At 33.7% G+C, this 20,007-nt stretch overlaps 1 protein-coding gene and 1 non-coding gene across 6 annotated transcripts in view; both read right to left on the bottom strand.

Annotated features, from left to right (window-relative positions):
- LOC125053082 (protein madd-4) overlaps window positions 1-20,007 on the bottom strand; it is a 219,306-nt gene that overhangs the window by 143,109 nt on the left and 56,190 nt on the right. The gene's annotated exons all lie outside the window — the stretch shown is intronic.
- Window positions 14,257-14,328, bottom strand: Trnag-ucc. Its single transcript has one exon. It is a non-coding gene; the product is annotated as a tRNA-Gly (tRNA).

The following is a 20,007-nucleotide window of genomic DNA, read 5'->3' as shown; positions in this document are numbered from 1 at the left end:
ATATTTATATTATTTGTTATTAATATCATTATGTATTTATTTATTGAAGAAAAAAATTAACCCTGCTAATATTTTTAATGCAAATGGTTTTGTTTTTAATTTATCCATGGGTCTTTTGTTATTACTATTTTGTGGAACAAAAGTATTCCATCCAAGATCCTAAACTTTTTCCAGTTGACATTAACGGAAAACAGTTTCACTTAACTTTGGAATATTCCACGATCATCGTCTCCTTGACTTAGTACTTAAGGCACATTGTATAACATATAAGCTGGTTTTAGCTTAGATTATCTAACTAAACTGTTTTTTCACGTCATATATTCTGAAAGCTTAATGTCTATTATCGTGTAAAAATATCACAGAAACATGCAGAAATTAGTCTGCCATATGCTTCAAATCCTTAGGAACCTAAAACAGTACCTACCATATTTTAAATCGCTTCCGCTTATAAACTAACAACGTTTGCCTACAATTTATAGCCTGTTTAACGTACCGAACACATTAGTAAACAAAGTAGTGTTTAGGATCCAATTCTAATTCCAATTATTTATTATCATCACTCGTTAACATTTATAGAACGTTTATCATCGTTAAGTATTTTATCCTTTATTTATCGATATTTAAAAAGTGTACTTTAAACTTGGAACGTAACACACGTAAATCAACTTGCGATTTGTTTCTTTTCAGAGCGTCTTGTTCCTAGCGATGCGTAATCTGTTGATTTAGTTTAAACGTATTACAATTTAAAATGACTACATAATTAGATTAAGAAGTATTCACATGATGCATGCATTACTTTTCAATGAGTATCTGTCAAATGAAAGTATTCATCTAATATTGACGTCATTTAGACTGTATGCTTTATTGATTTAGGCTATTAAAAAACGATAGTTCGTGAAATATGTTGGCAGCAAGTAAGTATTGCCAGATTTATATTAAAAATTGTATCAATCGACGCGTCTTAATAGTATAAGATCCCGCTATACAACGACCTTCACCGAGATGCTTATTTAATGAAACTTATTTTATATATAATTTAATATGTCAATAAATATAATCCATATGGGTTGCCTAGCAATTTTCAGTCCAGAGTATGTTTAATTAATATTAAAAAAAAAATTTTTTTTTATAATTTGCATGTAGTAAATTTTTTGAACTTTTTTCAATCAATATTTTTAATCAGGGTAGTATTATATATGTATCACTATAAACTTCTTTTATACTAAAGATGTATATATACTTTAGTGTCACATAAAAAATATACACATAAATAATTAATTGATTAAAAACAACCTAACGTTTGCATATTCTATGGGCTTCATACTTTCGATTGGTATAGAATTTATCTAATAATCATACCGGTGAAATGTTTAAAAAAATATTTTTTTTTAAATTAATTAAACATACTCTGGACTGAAATTTGCTAGGCAACCCATATGGATTATATTTATTGACATATTAAATTATATATAAAATAAGTTTCATTAAATAAGCATCTCGGTGAAGGTCGTTGTATAGCGGGATCTTAGACCATAAACAATACTACACAAACCATCGTTGTGAAAAAGTGCAAAAAGTTTAAGGTTTCGTGTTTTTAGTGTGTCCCTCAAACGCTGAGTAGCTAAGCCCACGAGACCTAGTTTAAGCAAATAAAGGCCCCTTTTTAGGAAAGGGGTGATTTGACACTCCCCTGCTGTCTAGCTTTTCGGCCACATATCTACCTGATCGCGTGCCTGAAAGGCTGTTAGGGGTAGTAGGTAAATAAAGAAATCTGTTGGTAAAATTAAATTATGATTGTTGTATAAGTTTGCAAGGTAACCCAAAATCTTTATACACGGGAAAGTAGTAGGCATATTTCTACGTCTATTTTAACATAAAACCAGGAAGATATAATTACATTTCCCATAAAAAAACTACCCGTTTTCTATAGAAATATGTTACAGGTGATTTTTATATTTACACGGCGCGCTTTATGGTTGCGGAACGCTTGCAGTGAAAACATACTTATTTACTTATGCCGTGGTAAACGAGTTCAGAGTATTAACGACGGAAAGTACATAAATTTAAATCGCTTTCTTTTATATAAATATGCATCTATTAAGAAGCTAAGTGATGACTCGTAAGTTTCCATGTACGCCAAGTTAGAGTGGTGTAGGCGTTAGTAGTTTTCGACGGTTTCAAACAATTAACTTGACTCACTTTAGTTGAATTAAATTATCTAAATATACATGTGTGTGTACTCTACTGTGAGTGTAAGTACTGTTGTGAGTAAGAGCGTGAACTATATAGACTACTTATTTACTTCAAAACTATTTTATTCATTACTAGCTGGCCTGGCGAACATTGTACCGCCTAACAGTCGATTCTTTATTTTTATTTTATTTATTTATTTAAAACTTATTCTGCTATTGTGGCACCGGTCTAGCTAGTAAGATAAAAAAAAGAAAGTTGATAATACAACAAATACATTATGTCAAAAAATAAAAAATTACCTTCCCGGAACCCCTCCACTAACACTTGAACTTTATGATATGTTATTAAAGTTCAAATTACCTTTAAATATGATTACCAATATTTTGTATGGGAAAATAGAAAAGTGTTGTTTTAGACTTTTTTACTCAATTTTTTTTAAGTTTTCTCTCTGTAAGAACCATCCTCGTACTTCAAGGAATATTATAAAAAAAGAATCAGAAAAATTGGTCAAGCCGTTTTCATGTTATGTCGTGACAACGGAAAACGGGTTTAATTTTTATATATATAGATGAATAGATAAACCTGAATATAATAGAAGCGGTAAATACTATTGATAACGAAGATCTGTTTAAATCCAGTATAATATAAATATCTTAATCAAATCCGACGTCTGGTACCTTCCTTTCATTTTATAACGACTATTCGGAATGCTATTTTAATATAAAAGTTTTGCAGAGCGATATTGCAGTGTCCAATCCCATCAATAGTCTAACTAAGGTATTATAGTACACAAGTGTATCTTGGATGTATATTTTCTAATACTTAATATTGTATGCTCTATATTGAGTATTAGAAATGACCAATGACTCCAGGGGAGGGGGAGGTTTAAATAATTAATTCTAAATATAAATTAATTCTGAATAAATAATTAATTCTAAATAAATAATTTATTTGTATAGAACGGAGCAAACGGGCATGAGGTTCACCGGATGTTAGGTGATATCGCCGCCCATGGACACTCTCAATGCCAGAAGGCTCGCAAGGGCGTTGCCGGCCTTTAAGGAATTGGTTCGGAAATAATTCAGTGGGCAGCTAGTTCCATATAATGGTGGTGCACCTTAAAAACACTTCGACGTCGAGGTGATACTATACGTATGTTCACATGTTTTATTATTACAGTGAAGACCACCTTGAAATTTTACTTTATACAAATTACATTTCTCCCATCCTCTGTACCTTCTTCTCCTGACCCCCTGCCTCGTGTTTACAATCGGCTGTTGCCTTTGCCTAACGGTTAAATAACGGACTACTTAATTCCCGTAGTTAAATTCGAAACCTACCTGTACCTCAACAACTACTTATATTAGAATAATACACACATAGTATTTTTTTCCACGTACGTTTTAATTCAAATAATATTTTTACTATTTATTCCCACACTATCTTAATATATATAAATCACGTGTCACGTTCTTTGTCCGCGATGGACTCCTAAACTACTTAACCGATTTTAAATTAAATTTGCACACCGTGTGCAGTTTGATCCAACTTACAAGATAGAATAGCTTACATCTTAATTTATACCCGCAATATTATTTTATTGCAAATTATTTCTTTATTATTTAACAGTCACCATTCTAACAGATGGCGCTGAGTTGAAAGTTTCAACGTTTCACATAAGCTACAACTTAATGGCATAACCACGAAAGAAGCACGGTGGTCCCCTATACGTATATTGCTACTTTATAATATAACAGAAACCTTAGCCACAGCAACGCTTGGCCGAGTCTGCTAGTTTCATATAAAAAATACACCCCAAACTTTGCCAACTGTACCGAAATTATTAAGCCCTTGTTTATTTAAGAACCTAAGCCACCTCTCTGTTGACTTAGAAAAAACAAGAGACAAATATCTTAACAAAATGTAAATACCGAACCTTATATCAGAGAAACCCTTTTATCCTGCTCGCACGATCTTATTTTTATAGGTAAGAAAAGGAACGTTGCTGGTGCCCAGGTATGCCCAGAATTTCGTAATAAAATCCCGCTTGTCATAAAGAAAAATATAGTATGGCGGTTGGTAATTTTTCATTGTTGAAACGAATTTCTTAATCTGGTGAGTCGATTTATTTTGCTTTTAAAACTTTAAAATGATGTTATTTTTCAAGTTTTGCAGTATTATTCAGGTTTTTTTATTAACACTTAAAAGATATTTATTGGAGACTGTTCTAAAATCTTGACACTTATCACATTTAAATTAAATGTGATATTTAGAATATTTGTATATGGACTTATGTGCTTAGATTTATTCATACTAACTTAATATATATATTTCAATATAAGTTATACTTTGACCCACACAAGTTGACGCGCACAACTTTCTACATGTAACTATGGATCTACATACTCGCGCATCACTTCCATATCTTTACTTTGTCTCTGGTTTGAACGCCATCTTTGTTTACCTTTTAAATTAATTTAGAACTTTTACGCATTTACATTTTTTTTACTAATTAATTACGCAGGTTAACACAAGTAAGGTTTGATTTCGCTTTTATAGAATTGAGAAGCAGAATTGAGATTTCTCTTAAATATGAATATTATAATAGATTGAAGAGGCCGTAAAAAGTAAGGAAAGCACTATGAATAGACCAGATTTAATGGAGATAAAATCCTATTTAGGACAGCAGAACATCAGAAATGTAAGTATGGCCGTGATTACATTCAACCGAAATTACTCTGCACGCCGAGTTCCGGTCATCATTTGGTGCAGTCTAAGGCATAGACTTTCAAAAATTCGGTAAAATCCTAATCACCTTTATTGATTTGCTCAGTCAAACGTAAATTAAAAAATTAATATCACTGTAAAAAACTTTAAATATTATAAGATTTTAAAAACAATAGTTTTAATAATCTCTATGGGTTTTTATTTTTATAAACAAGTAGGTGATCAGGCTTCTGACATGCCAGTTTCCTCACATATTAGCCTCCATCGTAGAAGTATCCATCGCGTACGAAGGAATAAAATTCAATTGGTGCAACGCTGTAACTCGAACAAAGAACCCTAGGCCTAACGCTTAAGCCACTGAGCCAACACTAAGTTTAAGATATTAAATACTTTTTGAAGTTATACTTCTTTAGGCGCGTTATGAAAAATTGATGAGAGTGAAATTTTACAGAATTAAAAATTTTTAAAATTAACAGAATAAAGTTGCCCACGGAAGATGCTACGGCATTGGACATAATTTAGAAGTAACATTCGAATAATAATATAATTTATGTTACACTTAATGTAAGAGAATAATAATAAATATTTATTTATTTAATTTTTCAAATGTAAACTGAACTTTATTGACTATAATGACTCCTTTACCAGGCTTTGATTATTTAATTGTAATTAATTATTTGCATGCAATCAAAAACTATTTTTAATAATGCCAAAGAAGTAAAACTTCTTACGCGCGTACATAAGTACACGCACCCTTTTTTTTTTTTAGTTTTTATTCAATGAACTTACAATCGCAACTATGGTAAGGGTAATAATATAAAATGAAGTAGGTACATATTGTATTCACTTATGTAGGTACATATTAAAAATAAAATATTGTGATCCCTTTTGTCTTTAGAGTCGCATTTGTAGTACTTAGTGCATATTACGAGTATATATATATACTGTAACGCTGTGAAAAAATATCGATTTCTTTTAAAATATTGGTTCGCTCTCGCTCATCACTTGCTCCACATAATTTGATAGCTCTTAGTAGATTGAATGTTATTACCGCGATTCCGCCGCACCTAGAGTCGTTTACCCGCTGAAAGGGTGCTAGTGGATACCAGCGATTTTAAAAATGCCTGCTAATATTCTACAGCGAAGCTACGCGGAAAGTGTTCAAGAGAATTGTGCGGTTATGAGCTTTGTCTATACAATGGCAAACAGCTTTAAAGGGTGTAAAATCGTTAGCGTGAGCACGTTGGCGTATTTACTAATCAGAACCATGAACATATATCGTTTGAATTCATGTAGTACAAATTGAAAGGAAAATTGACGTCATTATCGTACTGATATATCGTAAAGTTTGTTCTAGTCTGTCGTCGACAGTTTGTCGCTGTGCATAAGTGACATCTTCGCCCATACTTTACAAATCTATACGTATATGCGAAATAGAATACTGAGTGCTTTATTTATTTATTGAAGTTCATCATATCATACAAAATGCTATATCTACAGTATATGTTACAAGTCATCTATTAAAAGCTTCTAATATATAGGACAATTTTGGTAAACATAAATGTTACTAAAAATATAAATATACTAGTAATTAAGTGGCGTTTTGCTATTTTACTTAATTAAGTAGTTATTTAAAATAGCAAAAAGCCAGCAAAACTGCGAGATAGGCATCTAACAGTGCTTTTTTTAAAATTGATCAATCCACTACCGAATACATAGGTCCGGATAAATAGTTATTATTTAATCAGTTATATTCGCGAAGAACTCGAACTGAACTAGGTTGGCTTTTACAGACGGAATTCAGAAAATTCTGTTTTTTTTAAACCTTGGGAATGAATAAGGGACGACAATGTTAATGTCCCGTAAGGGGTCATTGTTCTATATTTGACCATTTAGCAATTTGTATAAGAACTTAACACCGGCTAGAGACCTCCGATCGTACAGTGACATATTAAATTTCTTAAGACGCTGATGGTACGGGTGTTTATGAGAAAATCCTGTACTAATGAATGCAAGGTGTCGAGTAAATTATCTTTGAATGCTCTCAATGCGTTGCGAATGGATCACATATAATGTTACCGTATTCAATAAGACTGCGCGTTATTCAAAATTCTTTTAGTTTTACAGCCAAAACAATCTATATTCCTTCTTTAAGAAATCCGAGCGGATGTGGTGACTATTAACTTGAGATATAAATGTTAATTTTCTATTAATAATTACACCCAAGACACGAATCTCCTGAACCTCCTTCAAGCTCATACACAGTAACAAGCAGTTGTTTTTCTTGTTTATTTAATTGCACTTGTTGATATTAAGGATCATACCATTTAATAAGCACCAATCTTTTATACCATTACGGTCACATTTAACAAGAGTAGCATTAGAGCCAGAGTTACCAAATAACATAATAAATTCTTAAATTAACAGCGAAGACAGATGCTTTACAATGCTTTATGTGAACTTTGTAACAAATATTAAAAAAGAGTAATGGTCTTAAATGGGATCCTTGGGGAACACCAGAATGAATTTCGACTACCTCATTGAATTAATTTGTGAAATCAATATATTGCCTGTATGTACCAATCAAACCCACGACCATGCTTTCTGTATTACTTTACTTAACCTAGACAATAATAATGTTGTCAAGGGCTCTTGGCATACTTTCCTTCTATCTAGTACTGGCCCAGAAGTACATGCAATAAACCGATATTGCGAATATTTCTGCCGCAATATCTTCCGATATCAGGTGAAATTGAATAACTCGTTTTATTGAAAATACCTTGAATTAAAATCTAGATTCCGATACCTTGCGGATATCTAGAATACGGTTTGTGTGAGAAACGGCATTTAATAAGCAAAACAGAATTGAAATCCAATAAAATAAAACTTCATTCAATAAATCACTTCATAAACATTTTATCTGAGTATAATTGATGCGATCGAAAACAATTAATTAAACGAAATGTCTCTAGATAAGGCTATATACATACAAAGCGGTTACAAGCCGCTACAAACAGCGCGTTTGGAACGCCCACTGATTGTATATAGCCTGATAGTAGCCTCTGATTAGATAAAGCTCTTGTCATACTATAAGCTCGGATATATATATACATATTTAAATGTAGAAACAGTTTTGTGAATTACAACGCGTGTGTTAATAAAACAATATTGTAATTTAATTTAAACGGAAAAAAATATTAGAGTCTTTAATCAAACTTTGTTTTAGTTCCTATTGCAGTAGAGACTCTTTGGCCGAGAGGTTCACTAATTAAAGAGTTATGTTAGCGCCAGATAAACATTACCGGTGAACCCAAGGCTGGTGCTTTGATCGCTCAACGAGTAAGTATCGCAATACAGCGAGAAAGTGCTGCCAGCAATAAAGGTACCAAAGTTTTATAAGTTATTTTAGTTATCTATTTATATATTTTTCATATTTATTATTATTATTACTATGTAGGTTAAGAAAATTGTAAATTCTCTACATTTGTGTGCTTTTCAATTTGTTAATTTTTACATTATTATTATTTAAAATACAGCAATTCTAGTCTGAGTATCATTAATAATTAATTAAAGGCAAAATTGCTACTTGTCTCGCTTTCATAATAAATAAGCTTTCAATAAATGAACAAATTAAATGTGGATTTTTCTCTTTCACAATATTTTTACTTGATTCGAAATGTCAGCACATCTATTTTTATGTCATAATATATGTAGAGGCACACATACATTTGCATGCCTTAGAAACTTGCATAATTTACATAATAAGTGCAAACTGACATTAATATTAACAAATGCATTTTCCTATGCAGCTTTAATTTATGATTTATGTTGTTTAATTTATAAATTCTTGCCGTTGACCTGACAATGTCCGTGGATAGTAGGAGCTATTGCCATCAGATGAGCCATGACTTGTTTGGTCCACGTAATGTTTTATACATTACAAAAATAGTAAAACATTTTTATAGAGCTTGCAAGTCAGCCGGGACGTATGAGAGCGGTGCGATGCCGGTAAGGGATGTTAACTATATAATGTAAACTATATAAAACATTAGAAATTTCATACATATTCTTTTCATAGCCTTTTTTTCTTAATATGTGTACATCGTTTAAATCTCATTATGACATATGGAAGTTTCGACTCAGATTTAGCCTACGGACCTATTATGACAGAAATTCTATTCACAAATTATAATTCATCTGTCAATGATATATAAATTTTAACTATAGCGCATGCTAGCTCTTGCCAGAGTAACGTCCTAATAGCGTGAGTGATAAGATCACACGCCCACACGATCAGATAAGCCAGTGTAAATGGCTCGTAAACTAATCAATTCACACTATAAATACCATGCACCTATGCTATGCACTCGTGCGCCGAATCTTTATTAACGTTATTCCAGAAATCGTCGGTGTGGAATTCTCATTTAGCGTGAACGGTTGGATAAGTACAATTCTTCAAGAAACTTAACAATACAATATTGATAATATTCTCAATACCGATTCAACTACGGCGAATAATCTCTATCGAGTGTGGCCATTTACGTAGGAGATACACCCTATTCACAACATAACTCTAGAATATTCTAAGCGATGCAATAATATCCGGATGTCGATTGACAACTTTCGTGGAAATCCGTAAAGCTGAGATATCACATTTAAACACCGCCAATTATTATTCATATTTTTCAGTCCCTACCAGGATTTGAACCAGGACTTAAATTTTAAATATCCGTGTCGAACGAAACACCTAAACCAACGAGGCAGTCAAATCATACAGAAACAGTAAATAAAGTGTGTTAATAGGAACAACTTAATACGTAAATACTGCCTTGGAATTTAAAATCACAAATTGCTATATTTCAATTTTGTCCGCTTTCGACTATGTGAGCAGAAAAGTGGAGGGCATCAGACCTGAAGGCCTAGACATGACTGAGACCACTACTGACCAATCAAATTTAGGCACAGGTATTACCCTTAGGCGCTAAAGGTTTCTGAGAAGTGGAGGAAGTGTGGCAACAGGACATTCGGGAATGAAGATTGTTACTGAAGGAGAAGTGAATACGTAATGCTTGTTCTGATATTTGCAGGTTCAAGTATTTTCTTAATATAATAATTTTTACTATAACATTTATTCTTTTAATTAGGAAATAAGCTTTATAGGTTTTATTGCGCTATACGTTATGTTTATTTGGCATTTCTTACACTCGTAAATTATTGTTCGTGTTTAGGCTCACTCATTGTAACCCATGCAATATTTTTCTGTGTTTCTTGACAAAATGAATAATGTACTCTTGAAATTAGCGGTTTTTACTATTAAAGTCCTATAACTTCACAGTTGAGTTTGGGCCAGAGATGTTTCTGAGTCTGTTTCATTGTTTTAAAGGAAATGTCTGTTTCAGCCAAATAAATAAATCGACGATCTCAGAAAAATGCTCATAGAATTTAACAGCTTCAAAGTTATGTTGTTAGTAAGTGAAGTAGTCATTATTAATAAAAGAAGCGGTATTAATTATTATATGCGTGAAACATTATAATAAATATTAATTTAATAACGTAATAATATATTTTAATAATGTGATATTTTATCACTACAAGTAATATTAGAATTGACTGTAATGATATGACTCATAATGTATGTAAGTTCTATCTAAAATTCCTTTTAAGATTAATTTGCACGCCATTATATGTGGCAGAACCACCACCATACAATTTTTGTACCATATTCTTGCAAATAAATTATTATCAAATTTTGGCACATTCTAAGTCACTAGATCATAAAAAACAAGATAAGACACTAAAATAACTGAAATATATTTAAGACCTCTTAGAAATATTAATAAAAGTTCAGTGCTTGCGTTAGAGCAATCTCTTAAATATTTATAACATCTGAGATTTTAACGGAGCGATTCAAACCACCAAAGGATTCAAAAATTTCAGTACTCTTTAATAATAAAGTGAGGTAAGTAGGTCAGAAGCTTCAAGAGTTCATAATAAAAACTAGATTTCCGTAAGTGAATTTTGTATAACTGATTTCAGTTATAAAATGTAATATTTACAGAATTTTACCCTAGTTTTCAGGAGGCTGAAACATTACAAACATTTTCAGGCCGTTTCAGAACAAGTGTAGTCGAGTGGTACACTTTTCAGGAAACCCGTTTTCAGGCGTTTGCAGGCCTGGTTATACCCCTTTGATGATGGAATATTCTAGACTGAATTTCCTAGGTGTGGGACAAGGACGGAATGATACGAGAGAGAGACGGAAGATCGGAACCTTCTCGAAGCTAGACCGAGCACTCTAGAACACCGTACGACAAGGACGGAGCAATGTGCGAGAGAGATAGCGAGTACGCACGTTCTAGAATTGTGCGATCGCTACTCAGTAGCGCTTCCGCATAGAGAGTTCTCGAACATCGTTCAAGACTATTCCCAGGGATATATTAGCGAGGCGAAACGCGACCAGTTAGTTCAGTTTTGAATGCGATATCACGAGAGAAACACCGAAGTGAAAAAGTGCGAATATAGTGAAGACCAGCGATAAAGTACTGTGTGAAGTGTGTGTAATTAAAGTAATTAGTGACAGTATTTTGTGTGTGTATTTAGTGAATTTTTGTGCGTAATTTCCAGTTTTCAGTGTTAACAAATTCCTCGTTAATTTATTTAGAAATAAACCCTTGAAGAAATCTATGGCGTTTTCTATCCGATCCCCTAGCTCGTAACAATATGATAAAACAAAACCATTTTTGAAAATCAAACTAAAGAACGGCTAACGTTAAACTTCAAACTCGGATATAATTTTTTTTTTTAATATCGGTATATGCAAATAATGAATATGCCTTCCATGCCTATTAACTAGAAACAATTAACAATGATAAATAAATAAATAATAATACTCTGGCTTAATTGTACTAAAAATAACATCTTAAACTCGTTGAAATAACTTTACCGACTCCTTTGACTGTACTGCGTACCTGTAACAATATACAATATTTATTAAGCATTTCGTATTCAACACAGATCCAGGAAAAGTTTTATTAGCAAAGGTTAGCTATTGTACAAGATTATATCTAAGGTATTATTAAAAATGTCGATTTTAATTAATGCAAATGGTATTATGTTTTCTCTTCTTAGTTCTAGTTGGTTTTGATGAACATGGTAATGATTTAGATAAATTGTAGGTAATCTTTTTCTCCTTGTGTTGTACAAAAAATGGTCGGCAGTGACGAGGTATGGAATGCAGTGGTATCCTTATGTGAGCATGTCGTGCTACAGAAGGAGACAGCAGAACGAGAGAGGGAGCGCTTTAGGACGAATCCTAGGGGTAGAAGACGGGGAGTAAATATGCCCATCTCCTACCTCCTATGTAGTGTATACTGCACCGGAGGTTCGACAGAATGCGAGGTAGAATGCGACAGCGACCCCGGAGCCTCTGTAACGCGGCTTTGTCGGAACTACTCGAGGTGGTTTTAGTGGGTATTGCTCACCCAGTCTCTGAATAGCAGAGATTTTGGCGTGGGTCGAGTCCCACATACCCCTGTTCAGGGGATGCGCAAATGCTTTCCACCTCGGATATCAAAAAAAAAAAGTAATCTTTTTCTAAACACAAATCTACAATAAAAAAAAACATAGATTAAGTGTTTGTGTTTAGGAAAAACAATTTTAAAAATTCAGCAGTATCTCAATTATTCTTGAGTCATATAAGCAATGATAAAATTAATATTTATATTTCACGCTCCCACTCGAACGTAATCATGTTCAACGGCGTGTTATATCACCCGCGCGTAGCGTTACTCAAAGGATACCTAAATTATATATCGAGTTACCCAGGAGTAACAATTCAAGTTATATCTAATCAAACAAAAGGATCAGATATAATTATGCTGGCATGCGATGATTGTAATACAGTTGTACAAACACCATTGGTTGTTTCATGCGTTCTATAGCGGTTCTTTGCATGGTAATTATTAAAGTAAGTAAACGGGTTATCGAGATTCATCTGCCCATGGGCAGTCCGTACGTAAACGTCGTTAACCGTCACTTTGAAAGAACACAGCTTAAACGTCTAGTGGAATTTATCACAGTGCAACAGCGCCTAATCTCATAAGGTGAAAGATCTAGGAAATGCGGCCATTGCAACGCAAGTGAGAAAAAATAATTTGTCTGTTCGAGTTATATATACTAGGTAATACAGTGAAACTTGGTTAAGTGGGACCTGGATAAGTGAGAAACCTCCATAACTGGAACTCATGTTGAGGTCCCAACACTTTGGCACTGAATTACCTCTGTTAGTGGGACGATGTAAGCCTCTATATCTGGGATTTGTTCTTTCGATTTATCATCATAGTTACCTCTATAACTGAGACAGCGAGTAAATTTTATATGCATAAACCTCTGTAACTGAGATAACATTGTTTGTTTACTCATTCTTATTCTACCCACAAATTCCACACGTAATTCCAAGTACGTAAGTAATTTTGAGCTTCAGTTACCTTCAGTTTTAGTTTCGCTTTCATACAGATGTTTATTTGAAAAATGCCAAAACGAAAGCTACAATCGTTATCATTACGTGAAAAACTGAAGTTAATATCCGTTTATGAAAGTGGGAAGACACCAAAATCTTCTCTTTGTAGAATAATTCAGAGTAAACATAAAATTGAATCACAATGTTCTGAAGGACAAGGAAAACTAAAACGTGTACGTTTATCAGAATATCCTGAACTTGGACAGTGTTTGCTAACATGGGTCAAGCAACTTCGTAACAAAAACGTTCCGGTAAGTGGACCGATGATTAAAGAAAAGGCACAAGATTTCGCGCGAAGGCTCGATATTCATAATTTTTAATGGAACCCTCTGTAAATGAGACAGATATTTATTTATGCCTGTATATCTGAGACACTGGGTAAGTGGAATACCTCTATAAGTGAAACGACATTGCAGGTCCCTTGATGTCTCACTTAACCAGGTTTCACTGTATAATGCAACTGCGTACTCTGCGCTTGCGACAGTTTCGCCTCTAATAAGATTCACCATAAGCACTGTAAATCGCCTACGTATGCGAAAAATATTTGAATAGAAGATTTAACTGCCCCGGCATTATACTAACTACTACTGGCGTAATACTAAAATTTTCATACAAATGTGTAAAGCACTATATTAGCATTTAATATTTGGTAAAATTCTTAGGACCGCTTAGAATATTAACATATATTATTCATATGTGTCTGTCTTTTTATCTTCTATACCATAATAAAGCAAACGGCTAAAGTTTTCTTTGAAACGAATTTGAAGAAATTCCTGAATAAAAATAGCGCAGTTTACAAAAACAATTTAATAAAAGTGTGCGTAGGCCGGGAATCGAACCCGGATCAACTGCTTGGAAGGCAACTATGCTGACCATTACACCACCAACGCTTGATATAAAATCATTAAATAGTAAATAATAAACGAATCGTTTACACAGATGGTTCCTTCTTTACTTAGTAATTTTATTTGATACTAGCTGGCCTGGCGAACATCGTACCGCCTAACAGTCGATTCTTTATTCTTTTTAAATACTTATTCTGCTATTCGGGACACCGGTCTAGCTAGTAAGATAAAAAAAGAAAGTTGATAAGACAACAAATACATTATGTCAAAAAATAAAAATTTACCTTCCCGGAACCCCTCCACTAACACTTGAACTTTATGATATGGTATTAAAGTTCAAATTGCCTTTAAATATTATTACGAATATTTGTATGGGAATATAGAAAAGTGTTGCTTTTAGACTTTTTCTCTCATTTTTTTTTTTAATTTTTCCCTCCGTAAGAACCATCCTCGTACTTCAAGGAATATTATAAAAAAAGAATGAGACAAATCGGTCAAGCCGTTTTCATGTTATGTCGTGACAACGGAAAACGGGTTTCATTTCTATATATATAGGTTATAATGATGGTTATTATAAATTTAATGTATTTCCATTCTGTATTTGTTTTACATTCGGAGCAGGTCCTTCACCCCTCTGTCGAGCCAGCAGTACCTAGGCCGACCTACTGGTCTCCTACCAGTAGACCGGCTCAGGTTTATCTTCCTTCGCCGTGCGAGCTAGGCCAATGTGCTCATGGGGCCCCAGCCAACGTAGTCTAATGCCCTGACAGCCACCAATTGGCGGAAGGTGGGAAAGGGCGAGAGCGCTAGAAGTTTGTCTATCGAAGGCATTGACCTCCAATTGTATTGACACATTTTGGATCGCAGAGACCTGCTGTCTCTGTCTGTGAGTGTATTTTTCTTTACCAATCTTATAATTACATTTTTGTAGATAAATACAAGGAAATAAACCTATATTACACATTATGCTATTTAATTATTTTTTTTAATCTAAGCGTAACCCTTATATTAAGTTTACCGTAAAGTCTTATTTATAATCACCTCAAACGTTTATATCCTTTGCACCAATCACTTTCGTGGCATTTTGCATGAATAGACCTCACGAAATATTAATTTACGCCTAGTGCGATTAGGTACTAAATAATTAACTCGAATAATAACTGAAGTAGCATCCGGTTTAGAGGCGGAAGAGCCATTAACCGATAAGAGATAATTAGTCCTTATTAATCGTGAATTATAGGTGATTCAGAAAAAATAATTGTGTAGAAAGTTTATCTTCATAATAATAACATTGTAAAAAAAAAGAGTATACACACGCGTTAGAAGTTATACTTCTTTGGCGTATGGAAAAAAATAACTAAAATGCAGTAGTGATTAACGACAAATATTAAAATTAATCAATAAAATTATTATTAGTAAATACTATCACCGTCGTATATGAAATTGATATAATAAAAACACCAAAATAAAATTTATTTATTCACACTGTTTAGTTGTACTGTTACGAAACACGTGTTCTAAATATAAAAATACTAGAATATACAACTTGATCATAGTTATTATCGATTTTCATGCCACCTACTTCATTCTGATAATTTTGTGTCACGGTGCGCGCGCATCGTAAAATTTGACTCTTATCAATTTTTCATACCGCGCCTAAAGAAGTATAACTTCAAAAATCCTGTTATTAATTTTGTCAGAAAGAGACGAACTAAGGTACAGTAAGTCAGGCGAGTGTGATTTAGTTTTAAGGAATAAAGCTCCTCATATGATTATGAAGATAAATGCTCGGCAACATGTCATATACCTAGCCTACAACCTTTCTGCATAAATAACCTGTAAATGCAAAAAAATTCTCAATGCGACAAGAAAAATCTTCGAAGTTAAAATAATAGTTTAAGTTGGTACAGGAATAAACGACCTCAAAGGAATTTGTATTAATAATATCAAGATTCTAGGCATCGTTGCACACTAAATATTATAGAACCTCCGTATGTGTTATAATGAAAATATTTGCGGTTATGCTTAGACCGGTATGCTGTTATTGCAGGCTTAGCTTGGCTTATCTTTGACAATATACAGCATTACTAAATTGTTTTAGGTTTATTGACTTTATAAGACCAACCCACATACATTGCTTTTAATATTTTAAGTTTTTTTATACGCATACGAATAGCATGCTTAGGTTATGGCCCACCGCCATGTAGATAGGATGAATGAGAAGCGGCTCACGATTAGGATATACAAGGAAATTGTGGATGGTAATGTCCGGGTAGGCCATGTCGTACATACCTGAACCAAATTCAGGACGTACTAAAGAAGGCAAATGTCAAAAGTCCTCATAACCGACGAGTATAAAGTGAATGAAGCGAGTAAGGTATGTTAGGACCGTAGCTAGTGGAGATCTGTGGTCTCTACCTACCCCTTCGGGAAATTGGCGTGAATGTTTAAAAAATTGAAGTATTTTTCTACCTGTGTTTTTACATTCTAAATAACATATACTCGTAATATATAAAATTCTCGTGTCACGGTGTTCGTAATTAAAGTCTGAAATGGCTCGACCGATGTTTGTGAAATTTTGTGTGCATATCGGTTAGGTCTGCGAATCGGACATCTAGTTTTCAACCCCCTGAATGTTAAGGGTGGTCCACACCTAAATTGTTTTTTATTATGTTTTAGACAAAATTTCTTGTTTTATTTTTTTATGATACAGTATACAAAAATACATACAACCCTTAATTTTCACTCCTCTATGATCAACCCCTATTTTTTTATTATAGTAGATACTTATATTTATTGAACGAAAAATGTAAATGTTTTCTAGAAATAATATACATGGCAAAACAACGTTTGCCGGGTCAGCTAGTTACTTATATATTTATGACACCTATTGACAATAAGCTGACAGAATAAATGACATCAAAAATTAAGGGCTGGCAATGGCTCTTCGCCATTGGCTTATCGTATTTTTTATAGTTAATTGTAGGAGACTTTGGAAATAATGTGAGCTTATTTCCAACAATTCTTTTGCCTTGTTAATACAATATAAAGAAATTTACAAGAATCCCTGCCAAGGCTAGAATTTATATAAGTGGAGCAAAACAACATTATAGCGAGCGGAGCGCTCGTAAATAAGTCCCCAAATAAGTGAGGTCACAAATAAATAAGGAATAAATAATTCGCTAGTTGGAGAATACGAGCCAACTATTCTCTAGTGAGAAATAGGCCGTGCTAAATGGGTTGGCTTTAAGGTATTTTAAGTAAATTGTATTAATTGTTTAAACTCTGTTTCTAGAATGTAGCTTTCGAATAATAGTTTATACTGAGATACCGAGCAGTTTGTTTTAAATAGGACGTAATTCAGAAGGATACGAAACGTAATGCTTATTGCTTATGTGCTGGGCAATGTTGAAAGAATGAAGTAGAAGCGTATTGGCGTACTTACCTGGATCAAATCAACGACGTACCAGTAATGGGGCTTTGAGCGAAAAAACAATTATTAACCATAATATCGAAATATGCCACTCAATTTTTTTAAAAATAAATTAAGCCAATTCGCTAGCACTCTACCAGATAGAAGGTTCAGATGCAAGCTAAAGTAAATCACGCCTGGCTACTAAAAACAAAATTGCATTTTTAAAGATGGCTGCTACGACTAAAATATATGTAATCATAGTTAAGGTGAACATTTTTTTAAATAAATACATATATAAGATATTTCTTTAGATGTATTAGACATCTGTCGTGTCGTAAGTGAAGGTAAAATGTATTTGCTATTTATTTTTGTAAACCCCTCCCTTACGGACATCTACGGGCCACTGTTTTCTTAATAAACATATCTTTGTCTTTGGCCCGCGACAGATAGTCCCTGTGCAGAGGCTGTTTCAGCGCAGTGGAATCAGTCACCCACGTAGTCGTGCCTTGCGATTCTGTAACTCACATTTTGAACTCACACAGCGGTTTTCGCATCGGCGGTCGCTCTCAAATCAGTCGTGAAGCAGTCATTTTATGATTTGGCATTCTGAAAAGGTGGGAGCTTGTAGTTTATTGTTTATCATGTGAGTTACAGAATCGCAGGGCTGGAATGCGTGGCTGTGTGAACGAACAGAAATACTCGGAGCAGTGAGGTGAGTGAGCATACTCGCTCCGTGAAGACTGTGAAGTGCCTAGGAAAGTTCTGGAAGGAGCTAGTCTGGCTTAATTAGCCAGAACTTAACGCACAACGGAATAAATGGTTGTCTAAGTACGAAAACTGAGTCCACACAACATACTACATACATACATAGCCCCTCCAAACAGTTCTATCAGTTTGGTAATTGTATAATTTTTCAGTGTTACTTGTAATTTTACCCTTAGTATTTTTTCTTTACTGTTGGTTGCCTGGAAGAGATAGCTTATTCGCGATAAGGCCGCCCATTTCATATCTTTTAAGTTATTTTTTTGTTTTTATTATAATGCAACGAATTTTAAATAAATAAATCTACTTAAGTATCTGATTGCTGTTTTCTGAGCTTAATAAGAAATGACGCATGTTTTAATCCGATTATACCGTCAATTCATGGTATTAGAAAAAGAAATCGATTATTTATTCAAGACAAGGTAAACCCATTGGTGTAACAAAGGTTCATAAGCATATTTGACAGCGTAAAACTTAACGGTTACAAGGAAGTGATAAAGAAAGCTGGAATTCACATTACAGTCTTAACGCTTTAACGAATGTACTGATACAAACGCGCGGGTGAAACGCTGCGATATATCGGTATGTTGGACTAAGCATACGTATGACAAAAATTATAAGCTATATTTGCAGTAGAGCATGCAAAAGAAGCATGACGTAGAATATTGTAGCTATTTTATTCTAAAATGCAAGCAAAGAACAATTCAAAGGCAAAGTTCAGGCGGAGGACTTTATCCAAAAGGGGTTGGTCATATCATAAATAAAATAAAATAAAATCAGTGGCGCTACAACCTATTTAGGTCTGGGCGTCAGATATCTGTATCTGTTTCATGACTATTTGTCACTCTAATAGGCAAGTAGGTGATCAGCCTCCTGTGCCTGACTTTTTGGGTTTGAAGCAAGCCGGTTTCCTTACGATGTTTTCTTTCACTGTTCGAGCGAATGTTAAATGCGCACATAGAAAGAAAGTCCATTGATGCACAGCCGGGATCGAACCTACGACCTCAGGTATGAGAGTCGCACGCTGAAGCCACTAGGCCAACACTGCCCCATAAAGTCTTGATATTTAAACTAAACTTCCTGACAACTGCCTCTTCTCATTGAAGCGATATGTAAGTAGTAGTATATAATAAAGTGTTTCAAAATAAAATAGTTACAAGCTGGTAATATACGCTTTAAGAACGCTCGTCTATCGGCTGATTTAACGAGACCACAATATTTGTAAATGAGCTGAGCTGAGCAACGTCAAATGTTTGCTATCGATAGAAAGAATGTGTGTATGTTTGTTCACGGTATCAACCGCGTAACACTAACGGGTGATTTATTCTGTTTAGTTTTGTATGTTAAAATTAAACAATAGTTTTAGATCAAGGAAAACAGGTTTAATTAATTTTATTATAATGTGTACTATTCAATCTAAATTAATTATAAAATCAGTGGCGCTAAATTTTTTTCGATCTGGGCCTTAGATTTCTGTATTTTTGTCTCACAATCATTTGTTTTTTCTAATAGACAAGTAGGTGGTCAGACACATAGGCCTGTCACAC

Source organism: Pieris napi, chromosome 10 (genome assembly GCF_905475465.1).
Source record: "Pieris napi chromosome 10, ilPieNapi1.2, whole genome shotgun sequence".
Classification (NCBI taxonomy): Eukaryota; Metazoa; Arthropoda; class Insecta; order Lepidoptera; family Pieridae; genus Pieris; species Pieris napi.
The sequence above is the reverse complement of the archived record's forward strand: the minus strand, read 5'-3'. Positions and strand labels throughout refer to the sequence as shown.